Raw genomic sequence first — 12,999 nt, 5'->3', positions numbered from 1 at the left:
GTGGTGGTGGTGGTGGTACATGATTTTAGTACCAACACTTGGGAAAGAGAGGCAGGTGAATCTCTGAGTTCTATGCCATCCTGGTCTATGAAATAAAGTTCTAGGAGAGCCAAGGATACATGAGAAACACTGTCTCAAAAAACAAAGGAGGGAAGGACATTTTTTTTAAATGATTGAAGACAGAAAATAACAGTTAAAACAGCAATTGTTTTAAGATCTTTTTAAGGACTTATGCAATGCATCTTCCTTTTTCATAAAATGTCTTTTTTTCTTGATGATAAAATAATTAACTTCCTATGGACAGGTAATTTTTTTCTATCTTATTCACTGTTAAAATCACCTTAAATAAAACTTCTTCTGAGTAAAATAACTAAGTGTGCTACTCATGAAGAAACGTTAATCAAAACTACCACAGCTCATTTTAATACTAGCTATGAACAAAAGATAAATACATGTTGGCGAGGATGTGAAGAAAGAATATAAGTGTAGCTGTAAATTAGTTTAGTAATAGGAAACCATACAATACACATATACCAGAATAACCAAACTGCTACTGCCATCCCACTGAGTATATATCCAAGAGGAAAAGAAAAAAATCAGTAGGCCAAGATATCGATACTCAGTTGACCTAATTTCTATGAATAGAGGTATCAATATAGAAAATATGGTATGCATACACCATGGATGGTAGGGTAACTACAGTAATGTACGGAACATTTTAAAACATCTTGAATGTTATCACCATAATAAAACTGTAAGTGCTTGGGGTGATGAATATGTTAATTACTCTGATTTGATAATATATGCATCAAAACATCATGACCCTTAAACCTATGTATGCATTTGTGTGTAAGAAAAAGTACACATTGAAATAAAGGACAGTTGAGAGAGTCTTTCTCAGTGATTGTGACTAGCTAAATCAATGACAAAGATCAAAGAGAGTTTTCACAGAGCATAAACAAGGGCTGGGAGAGATGTACCAAAATGGAGGAGAAAAGTTTAGAAAACTCCCCAAACAAGACTCTATATGCATACACAATCCCATGACTCAAGAATGTCACAATAAACAAAAATGAAAACAAATAATACATGTCTAAAAAATATTATTTCCCAAAGCTTTATCTCTGAAACTGCATCTCCATACAACTTCTCAATTTCTTATCCAAAATGATGCTTGCACATAATCTTATCATAAAATACTTATGAACAGTCATACTTTAGCTGCATTTTTCTTTTGCATTCAATATTCTAACATTTTCTTAGACTTTATCATTAAATACATGTCACCAAAAACATTTTCCTACCTTCTCAGCTATTACTTACTGATCCTGTCATTATTCTGCTCTTAAGAATATTAACAATGTACTTGTCTAGCAACCCCAACCCCACCCTACCCAATCTTCCTTTCCTGTATATACACATACCCTTGGAACCCTGTGGTGGTTTTCTGAGATGTGTCCCCCATAGGTTCACATATTTGAACCTTTACTTCTCAACTAGTGGTGCCATACGAGGAAGTCATGGAACCTCTAGGAGGTTGAGCCTGCCAGTAGGAAGTATTTCAACAGAGACTGGCTTTGAGGATTTACAGCTTCTTCCCACTTTCAAGTTCACTCTCTCCATTTTGTTTTTCTATTTGAAGAAATATTAATTCAGCTTTCTGCTCCTTTTGCCATGTCTGTCAGTTGCTGCTATGATTTCTCTCTGCAATAATGAACTATTTTCCCTCTTGATCATGGTGTTTCATCACAGAAAAAAAAAAATGTAACTATTAAAATCTACACAGACACCACTATACTAGATAGGAGCAAATGAAAAGACCTAGACTCATCCCAATACAAGCTGCAGTATATACCACACTTACAAGGTTTCATATTGCCTTGTTCATCCTGTAACACTTTTCTATGTACTTTTATTTACAGAGTATTTTTTGTTTCATGAAAGTCACAAATTTCATTCAATTCCTTTTTAACAAATTATATATATACATATATATACACACACATATATACATATATATACACACACATACATATAATGCTGATGAACTCTTTTTCAATTAACTTTAGGTTTATACAAGTTTGCACAAGGTTTTAGGGATTTCTTCACAGTTCTAGCTAAAAAGTTGTGCGAATCTTTAGGGAGATCTTTCTATGCCTAAAAATTACAATTTTGTTCCTAACACAATTACGTTTACCAACAAAGGTAAACGTAAATGACAATGAATGAGATATAATAGAATGTGAAAACACTCTCCTTTTATAAACAAGACCCTGGGTTTGATTCAAGAAACACATACACATCTAGTAATATAAATTAAATTTATCATGCAACTTAGAATATAACACTAGGATACTAGTGTTATCTCATAAAAGAGAAATTTGGTTAATTAGTGATTAAGGGTTTTTTTTTTTTAATAATACTGTAAATGCAACCACCTTCTCATGAGTACAGCTAGTCATGTGACCATTGTAAAATGTATCTTGGGAGCTGAAAAGATGGCTCAGCAGTTAAGAATACTAGCTGTTCTTCCAAAGGACCCAAGTTGATTTCCTATCTCCATATGGTACCTCATAGCTGCGTTTAACTCCTGTAAGAGGATCAGACACCATCTTCTGTCTTCTATGGGCACCAGGCATGTATGTGGTACACAGACATACATGCAGACAAAACACACATGCATATAAAAGAATTTTTTAAATTGTCATTTAAACTGGACATAGTGGAATAAGTCTTTAATCCAAGCACTTGGAGTAGAGTTTGACACCAGCCTGGTGTACAGAAAAAATTCCAGGATAGCCAGGGCTATATAATGAGGGAGGGAGGGAAGTAAGCAGAGAGGGAGGAAAAGAGGAGAACAGGATGTAAGAAAAGAAGGGGAGAGCAGAGTGGAGGGGAGCTGAGGGGAGAGGAGCAGAGGGGAGGAGAGAGAAGAGGAAGGGAGGAGAGAGGACAGGACAGAACAGGAAACAGATTGTGGCTTTCAACACTGCCTGTTGGCCAAGATGAATTGGGTGTGATGAATCCCAACTTTAACACTTGGAATAGCTATATTATCTAAGAAATGGAGAAATGGCAAAAAGGACTAATGGGGCAGATCAAACCCTGATAAAGCACTGAAATCAAAGGTCAAATTCAAAATGATAAATCTACTAAGTGGAAGAAAAAGATAAATGAGAGTAGAGGCAAGAAAAAAATCTGATATAAAAGACGAGGACCAAAGAAGGCTAAAAAACAAAACTCTAATGGCTACAGGAAGGTAATACCTGGATCTGTGATACAGTGCAAAAAATTTCATCCAAATATCTTAGTATTAATCCAACGTAGAAATTAAGATAGTATTATACATAGGCATTCATTATCTTATTTTTAAATATAAAATTTGAGGTTTAAGTTTAAATAAGTGTATTTACATATAAAGCTTACCAAACTTATGTCAAGACCTGTGATCTTGGTCAAAATTCTGTTCTTGCGTAGACAAGCAGTTTTGACCTTGGCTAGCCAACTCTTCCCCAATAAACCTCTGCTGATTGCATCCAGGTATGGTTCTTGTGATTTTTTGGGGTGGTCGTGATTTCCTGAGACTTGAGTAAGGGTCTCCCGAGTTTGGGGGTCTTCATTTGGAGGCTCGTCCGGGAGTTTTGCAACCATCCTAATCCAAGAAGCCCACTGGGAGGTGAGGGAACACCGAAGTTTTCTGTCTGGTTGTGCTTGTCTAAATTGTCTGATTTCTTGTGTGCAGGTTTGTCTCTGTTACTTGATTTCTGAGTCTGAGTTACTTGATTTGTAAGTTGTTTGTGACCGTCTGTCTGAATCGTTTGGTTTCTGAAAGGTGCACTTTTGGTTTGGACTGGCAGCTGTTTCTGTCTCGTAAGGTGAATGAGTGATTAGCAGGCATGCTGTGAGGTCACTAGCTGCTGCACCCCCAGAGACATCTTGGGGTTCATCTAGGTGCCGGAGAGTATGTGGACTCCCTCTCGGCTGGCACTGGCAATTGAGACGGGCTGTGTTAACAATGGGGCAGAGAGAAAAGGTCAGAAATGGCCACCACTAGGACATCGGTTGTTGTGATCTCGAGACAGTGTGCCTATTTTTGGGTTGTTCATTGCTGGCATGTTAGAAATCTGTTAGACTTGATCCAGCATGGGCTGGCCAAGTCGTCTCAATGTGTTAAATCTGAATCTGTGAAGACTGACTGCATTGTCTGGTTATTGGAGTCTTACTTGGGGGGCAGAGACCAGCGGATTTCTGGCTGTCTTTCTATGCCCTTATTGTGTAACTTGGTCTCTGTGCCCGTGGCAGGGGCGAGAACTGTCTGTATCACCTGCTTTATGTGCCACCCGTGAGAAGGGTGAGCTATCTGTGTTATTTTTTGTGTGTGTTTTCTTGGAAAATTGTCTGTGTGTTAGCTGTTAATCTACTGTGTTAAACATCCTTAGTTAAAAAGAGATAACATTATCACCGGCAGAGAAATAGATGAAGCCGCCGGTGCAAGAGTACTGCTACAGAGCAGAGAGGCGGGCAGGTCCTTTAGTAAGGGGCACCCACCACAGTTCGTGTTCACAGTTCGTGTCCAGACAGCCCGCCTACCGCATGTAGGGTATCCTCCAGGTAACACCACATGGAGGGCACCCTTGCCGAGCCCGCACTTGGTGGGTGACAGCTTGTGGTTCCCCAGCACAGCCCCCTTGAGCTACCCAGCCACGCAAGTTGGCCACCACCTAATTTGGTGTGTATAACTGTACTCGGGACCTGGGGTTACTGCTGTAACAAATCGGTGGTTTTCCACCTGCCACCTATGAAGATAGATAGGGCCCAGGTGGTTAAAAACCTGGCAGTGGAGCCAGGGCAGCTGGACAAACAGCCCCAACAAGATTATTCACCTTGAGAGATATAATTATATATTTTTTATTAAAAGTATAGTGAGTGAATAACACTGAGATTTCTTTTTAAAAAAGGGGGGGGGGAGTAAATAAGTAGCACTGAGACAAGTCACGTTTTGTGACTCCAGCTTAGAAACTCTGAACCAGCAAAACTGCCTGCAGACAGGTCAGACAGGTCAGGCAAGTTGCCTACTACAAGAAGTTACAGGCTGTCCTGAGTCAGAGAGCCAAAAGAATAGGCCTCCATTTTGGTACAGATACAAATTTATAGTAAAAAAAAAAAAAAAAAAAAGTTACTTATCAAAGCAATAGATAGGCCAGGATCCCTCTAGTGCCCAATATAGTCACCTAGATAAATCTAGTAGAAGAATACCCCCCACCCCATAAAAGCCTTTCTTCCGCAAGACCCTTGTAGGTTCTGGTCTTCAGGAGTGAAGAACAAGAGAGGACATTGGAAAAAGAATGTTCCCTCAGACATGGGGACCCCATCAATTAATCAGGCCATGGTCAACAGCGGGTTACAGAAGGTAAGGGACACCCAAAGGCCCACGCCAGATCCCATTGATAGATCTTTTATAAGAACATGAGACCCCACTAATTTTCACCAAGGCACATGAGGTTAAGCAGGAATCAGATGAGCTGCCCACAGCCTTTCTAGACATTCTATCAGTATAGACAAGGCTTCAGAGGCTAGAGAGACAACAGGATAAGTCATTAAAAGGTTTAGTGTAAGTCTAGAGAAGAGGAGTGGAAAAGGTTCAGTATAAGTCTAGAGAAAAGAAGTGGAGAAGGTTTAGTGTAAGTCTAGAGAAAAAGAGTGAAGATAAAAGGTCTAGTGTAAGTTGCTGAGACTAGAGAGAGGTGAAGAAAAAGAAAGGTAACAGGAAAAGAATTTACAGAAAACAGAGAAGAGGGACTCCAATCAAAGGGAGATAAGAAACTCCTTGAAAAAGACCAGTGTGCACATTGCAAGTGAAGGAGCCAGCTTTGGGGTCCAAGAGGGCCCCGACAAATAGAAGCCAGGGTCAGGAAATCCCAGGACTCGATAAACACCCCAAATGGCGAAGATATTAGCTCTGTGTGAAGATAGTGATTAAGACAGACAGGGTCCTCCTCCAGGCCAATAGGCCAAAATGTATTCATGGACTACCCGAAAAATGGTGGACTAAGAGATGGGCTGGGTATCCCATTCATTTATGGTCATCCTAGACTGTTCCTACCCTCTGTCAGGTTGAGACTTATTCCCCAGGATGGGGGTACAGATACACTTCCTACCCAACGGGCTGTAACTAACTGACAAAAACTCACAGGTAGAGGAAAGGCTTCTCCTACTGACTCCAGCCGGGAGCCAAGGTAACCTGCTTTACACACGGGAACAGTTTTCTCCATGCTGGTCAGAGACAAGCCAGCACTACTGTGGTGGACACAAATGTCATCTGGGCTGACTCCCCACCCCTGGGATCCTCGGTGCAGAGAGCAACCTTGGAACCTGGGGCTGACAAGCAGGTATGCTTTTGCCACAGTCCATGTCAGCAGGGCTATATACCAATAGAGGAAACCCTGATGAATCCAGCAGCTGTAAATATTCGTTTCCCAGGACACCCAAAAGGGAGGAAACTCCGTGGCCTGAGGCAATAACCAGACAGATCAAGTGGCTTGATACAGGAGCCCTTCCCGGTTTTGGGCCTAAGAGGTGGCCTCACTTAAAACACAAAGTAAGAGAAAGAACTCAGATTGCTAGCCATCCTGCCAGCTACTATCTAGAGGAAAAGAGGCAATGGTGCACACAAGAAGGGAGAACTATACTCCTCAGAAAACAAAAGACTTACCAGACTAAATGCACCGATGAACTCTTAAGATGTGAGCGCAACCAAGCAGCCAAGAGATTTAAAGCATATAATGGACCTCGGGTTTTGGTACAGAGAAATAATAAGACAGTGTAAGATATGCCAACAAGCAAAGGCTTATGAGACTTAGAATAAATAAGAAAATACCTAGGAGAAAACAGCCTAGAATAGGGACCTTCCTGAGGTTTCAAGCATCCTAGGTAATTAGATCAGATAGCAGTTTTACTTTTGTTTTTAAGGTAAGTCAGAAATTGTCAGAGATATTAGAGACTAATTAGAGGCTCCACTGTTTGTACTGTCTCCAAAGCTCAGGACAGGTAGAAAGAATATACAGAACCCTAAAACTAAATTGCTGGCTAGAGTGTCCCTTGTCCTTGTTCCACACCCAGAATGTCCCTTTTGTGTGAGAAATGATTTTTCAGGCTACTAAGAAACTGTTCCTGGCGGTGGTGACCATCTGACCTCCTTGAAGTTTACCAACACCACCTGTGCCTGATGCCAACTGAAAAACATCCAGAACAACCCCCTGCTGTTTAGCTCAAGGTCTTCTGCTATTCTACAAGGCCAAAGAACAGCAGGCCTTGACTCCTGAGACATCCCACCCTAGAGGCACAGGGGTAATGCTGCCTTAGAGGGTGGGGCTTAGGGTGTGTACACCCAAGGTTAAATGACAGCTTGTGATTCCAAGATTGAAATCGAAATGTGAATCTAGAGTTATATAGACTTGTTCTTTTTGCAATTTCTCTTTATTATATATGTGATTTTATATATATATGTAGACAACTATGTGCCACAAAATATGTAAAAGTCAGGACAACTTTCAAAGAGTGTTTAAAAAGAATAAAAACTTTTTGAGACTCCCTAGCCAATAAAATAGAGCCCGAGGACCCCTGCTAAAAAAAAACAAAAAACAAAAAAACTGTGATCTTTAAACTATACAACTAGCTGAACAGAAATAAAAGATTAAGTAGACTATTCTAAAGTAAAGATCAATGAAAACCATCAACAGCTTTTAAATGTCTAACAAAAATAAAGACCCATGATATTGACTTCTTTTACAGTACAACACCCTATATTGCATACATGAAAAAATGTTTGCAAATAAAAACTGACAGGCTTGCCCATCAAAATTGCAAAAATGTTTCCCTACACTTTAATAAAAATATTTTGCTGTGGTTTTTAAAAATTCCAAAATCACCACTAGTCTCCAAAGACTAGGGTAGGAGTGAGGGGCAGAAAATAATACATCCTTTTAATTATTTTACTAACAGATCTACCTACCCATAAATCAAAACTACCTACTCATAAATAGGCAATTTAACAGCCTAATTATGAAAGACAACCATCAAATGTAACGATTATACATGGAAAATGTTCCATTATGTTCTTGAACTAAAACGGGTATCTACTCTTACAGAGATTCTGAAAAGGGGAGGGTAAAGAATGAGAAAACTTGTTTATAACAGCCCTCAGGGTTAACTGATATAGCTTAGTGTTTAAGACAAGTACTAATTGGAAGCCCTAAAACCTTCCATAAATGCCTGGTGTTTAAGTGATAGTATGCCTGGAATTCCAGTCTTGAAAGTTTTAAACAGAAGATCCCCAGAGCCAGCTGACTAGAAAAGCTGGCCATATTCACGAGAGCTGTGGATTTCATTGAGAGACCTTGTCTCAATGAATAAGGTGAAGGAGCCATGGAAGTTGATTCTTGACATCATCAACCTGGGCATCCACAACCACCCACACCAATATAAACAACACAAACATGCATGTGTATACATATGCCCAACACTCATGAAAATGGAAGATAGGCCTCATCAAAATAAGTAATTACATATAGTACTAAATTTTCATATAGAAATTACTTCAAAAAATGCATAAACAATCACTACTATATTAAAAAAAATACAGAGCTGGACAGACACCTCGGTTTTTGGGTACCAGTACCCATCTTGGGTAGCTCACAACCATTTGTGACACCAGCTGCTAAGGATCCAACACCTTCTAGTCTCTGAAGGCATCCTTACTCATGTAACATAAACACATAAACACACACACATCAGAGAAATTCAGTGAAAGAGTACCAATGTATTCACATGTTACCATTCTTCCTTCATAGAAGGTCGGCAATTATAGAGATTTGGGACTTATGTTAATTAACAAGCATAACTGCAAATATTGTATTTCTAAATAAGGTCACACATAAAGGGGTGAAAGTTAATACTTCAACAAATGTTTTTGCAATAATATTCCTATGGTACTTACTTAAAATCATAAGAAATGTTGAGTGCTGTTTGTTACCTATATGCATTTTTAAATTAATGCTAAAAACAAGATAGTAAATAGATTAGAAAATAGTCTTGGTTTTACAAGTTTCTTCTCATTCATGAGACTAAAATAATAAATGAAACAATTTCAGATTGCAAATGATGTCAATGCTGGGTGATAAGGTATTTTAAAAGGATAGTCTTACTTTCCAAAAAAAAAAAAAAATGTCATTTGAGCTGAGTCTTGAAGGACATATAAGTCTAATGGCCAAAGCAGAATATTCTTTACAATAGAAGGCAAGTATTAGCTTACTTGAGCAACAAAGCTTTATGTCAAAAGTACAGCATGGATACTTCTCAGGCCTACTACTTTTGAAATTACTAGGTAAATTTTAGGGCTTTTATTGGTTTTAATTACTTTTATTTTACATAGAATGCTTGCTGTTCACACACTTGTAAGCATGTCATGTGCAAGTGTGTAGGTCAAGGGCAATTTGGGGAGTCAGTTCTCTCATTCCACCCTAAAATTCAGAAATAGAAGTCAAGTCATCAGGTTTTCATGTCAAGGACCTTTACTTGCTGAGTCATCTCCCTGGCATGACTTCTCAGTTTAGAGACAATTTTATTGAACTATTTCAAATTTACTAGGTAATTTAAGTTTGTACAGACCAGTAATAAACTGAATGTATTGGTTTCACCCACAGTTCTCAAAGACATTATGAATCAACGTTAACCCAGTGTAGCTTAAGTCAAGACAAGCTACTCCATAATATAAAGCTGCAATGATATGATAGTTGTGTATATACTATTAAATATGCCCTACAATTGGGAGAAAATTGGGAGAAGGATCTTTAGACAAGGTTAACATCATTGTAATATTATCCCAATAAAAAGGCTTCTCATCATGCTAACGGATTTTGAAATTCAGTGTAGAAGAAACGTTATAAAAGGTATATGTATAAATTTCCCCAAATCAACAATAGTTTCAACTCGACTCACTGGAGCTTCATGTCTGCCAGCTGCCTAAGGAAATCATACTTCTGATCAAGCCCCAACTATTGGTTTCACTAAAAGGACCCAGTACTAAGCTCACTAACTTTGAAAACATAAAAATTCATGGAAATAGTGAATGTCCAAAATGACTATACTAGGAAACACAAAATTCACAGCTATGACCTCACTGATAGAGCTTATACAATAAATAGATATGCATATAACTATATTTTAACACAACTACTGAGTTTAATGAGGAGATATATATATATTAAAATGGTAAATTCATCAAATCTACTTGGCTTAATTCTTACAACTACACAGTGTGTCTATCATGTGAATGAGAATATATATACATATATGCAAATACACACAGGTACAAACTCCAGTTATTACCTATAACTTTCTCACATCATTTTTTAGTAAGTCTAAAAATGAATGATCACTTTAACTTCCTTATTAAGTTTTTTAGCCTTAATCATCCTATACTGCCTTTCATGTAAAGTCTAAGCCTATATTAAACTCACATTTTCCCCTAACAATCAGTGTGCAATATTATAAGAAGAATCAGAACCCTGAAACTTGATACCACTACAAATTTCATTCTGAATATTCAAGCCTTCAGTATGACTCCATAAAACAGAGTAACCTCTTGTTTTGTTCTTACTCCATGCCCCTGTGAGTGAGTTATATTAATCTCCTCTAACTCCTTCCCTAAACAGGCAGAACCACTGAAAATGTCTTAAAATATATAATGGCTGTTAATGCTCTACCCTTGCTAAACAAGCTTCCCTTGACAGAAAAACAGCTTATAGTTTGCTCTGACCTTTCTCATTCTCACTGACTAAAGAAATATACATATTCATTATTTAAAGCAACCGTTCCAATAGCATTCCTATTGGAAAGACTCTAGAAAATATTTTAAAACATTACGAACTATTGAAAGTGTTTCCTAAAATTATCTTTAACAGACATGCTACTCAGCTTTATATCACCATGGCACACTAACTGAGATAAAGCCAGACATGGTAGCACATATCTATAATACTATCACTCAAAAGACTGAAACAGCAGGAGGTATAAGTTTTTGGCCAGCATGGGCTAATATGTAGATATCCTGACTAAGAAAAAACAAATTTTAAAATTGATATAAACTACTACAGAAGGGATGTGTTGTGCTTCACAATTTCTGAGATTTTTAGCCCATAGTTAACCCTCTTTATGGTTCTATGGTAAGTTGGACACATCAGGACAGCAAACACATAGAGCATGAGGAAGAGGCTGAAGACAGGCACCTTTCAAGGCAATGTGCTGGCTAGTTTTATGTCAACTTGACACAAGCTAAAGTCATGTAAGAGGAAGAAGCCTAACTCAGAAAATGCTTCCAAATTATCTGGCTATGGGCAAGCCTATAAAGCAATTTCTGAATTAGTGATTGTTGGGAGAGGGCCCAGTCCTCTGTGGGTGGGGCCATTGCTGGACTGGTGGTTCTAGGTTCTGTAAGAAAGGGGTCTGAGAAAGTCATGAGGAGCAAGCCAGTCAACAGCTCTCTATGGCCTCTGCATCAGTTCCTGCCTCCAGGTTCCAGCTCTGCTTAAGTTCCTGATCTGACTTCCTTCAAAATGAATAGTGACTTTGAAGCATCAGCCAAATAAACTGTTTCTTCCTCCAAGTTACTTTGGTCATGGTGTTTCATCACAGCATTAGTAACCCTAAGTAAGACAGCAGCTGTCCTCCAGTAATTCAACCCCTCCAACTCAGCCTTACCATCAAATATCACTTCAGCTATCTCTTCATAATCTAATAACATTGTAACCTTTTCACCAACAACAAACCAAAGACATCAACTCATGAGCTTTTGGAAAGATATTTTGCAACTTTAATATATACCACTACTTTTATTCATAATATGCCATGGATTTGCTTCAAATGCATACATGACCAAAGTGTGTAAGCAAAATAGTTATTAGCTGTGAACTTGCAATTGTTAAACCTTGATAAGACTACATAGGTACTTTTACCCAAAATCAAGCTTCCGGGCTGGGGAAATGGCTTAGACATTAAAGTGCCTGCCACACAAACACCAGGACATCAGTTTATATACTCAGTATCTTTTTTTTTTTAATTATGTATATATGGGGGTTTGGTAATGAGTACAGGTATCTACAGAGTCTAGTCCCCTGGAGCTGCACATATATCCCACATGGTTCAGGAAACTGTATACTTGGATCCTTTGTAAGAATAATATATACTCTTAACAACTGAGTAATCTCTTCAGTCTCCAGCTTCCAGCACCCTTATTGAAGGCAGATACAGGGCCATTGCAGATACAGGGGACAAAGAAACAGACAGATAGATCCTCATAGCTCACTCACCATCCAGCCTATCAGGATCAAGGGATTCCAGATACAGAGAGAGATCCTGTCTCAAAAAAGTAAGGTGAAGAACAATCAAAGGAACACTCAACACTGACCTCTGGCCTTTACAAATGCACATGCATGCATGCAAGCGCATGCACTCAAGCTCATGCACGAGCACATGCACACATGCAAGTGTGCGCGCGCGCACACACACACACACACACACACACACACGTCTAAAATTTGCCTTCATAAAAAGCTTATAACTGGGACTGAACAGATGCTTCCGTAGTTAAGAGTGCATACTGGTTTGCCAAAGACCTGAGTTTAACTCCCAGCATCTACATTGGGTGGCTCACAACTACCTATAAGTCCAGCTCAGATGATCGGATTCCTCTATCCTCCTATGGCATATACATGCATACACAAAATATTTTTGTATTTTATTTGTTTTCTTTTATTTTCTTACTGTATTGTCCTAGATGGCCTCTCTCTGCCTCCCAAATGTGGAGATTAAAGGAACACACCATCAGGCAAAGTCTAAAATTAAATACTTTTTTAAAGGCCAATACTACTTAAACTGACAAGATAGTTAAGCTAGTAAAGAAAATTGTCACCAGGCAACCTCAGTTTGATTCCTGGGACCTAT

The 12,999-nt window shown here is 38.6% G+C and overlaps 1 protein-coding gene across 3 annotated transcripts in view; it reads right to left on the bottom strand.

The window, feature by feature from the left end:
* The window catches only part of Stag1 (STAG1 cohesin complex component), a 328,230-nt gene that overhangs the window by 267,090 nt on the left and 48,141 nt on the right, over window positions 1-12,999 (bottom strand). The window lies entirely within an intron of this gene.

This window comes from Arvicanthis niloticus, chromosome 21 (genome assembly GCF_011762505.2).
Source record: "Arvicanthis niloticus isolate mArvNil1 chromosome 21, mArvNil1.pat.X, whole genome shotgun sequence".
Lineage (NCBI taxonomy): Eukaryota > Metazoa > Chordata > Mammalia > Rodentia > Muridae > Arvicanthis > Arvicanthis niloticus.
The sequence above is the reverse complement of the archived record's forward strand: the minus strand, read 5'-3'. Positions and strand labels throughout refer to the sequence as shown.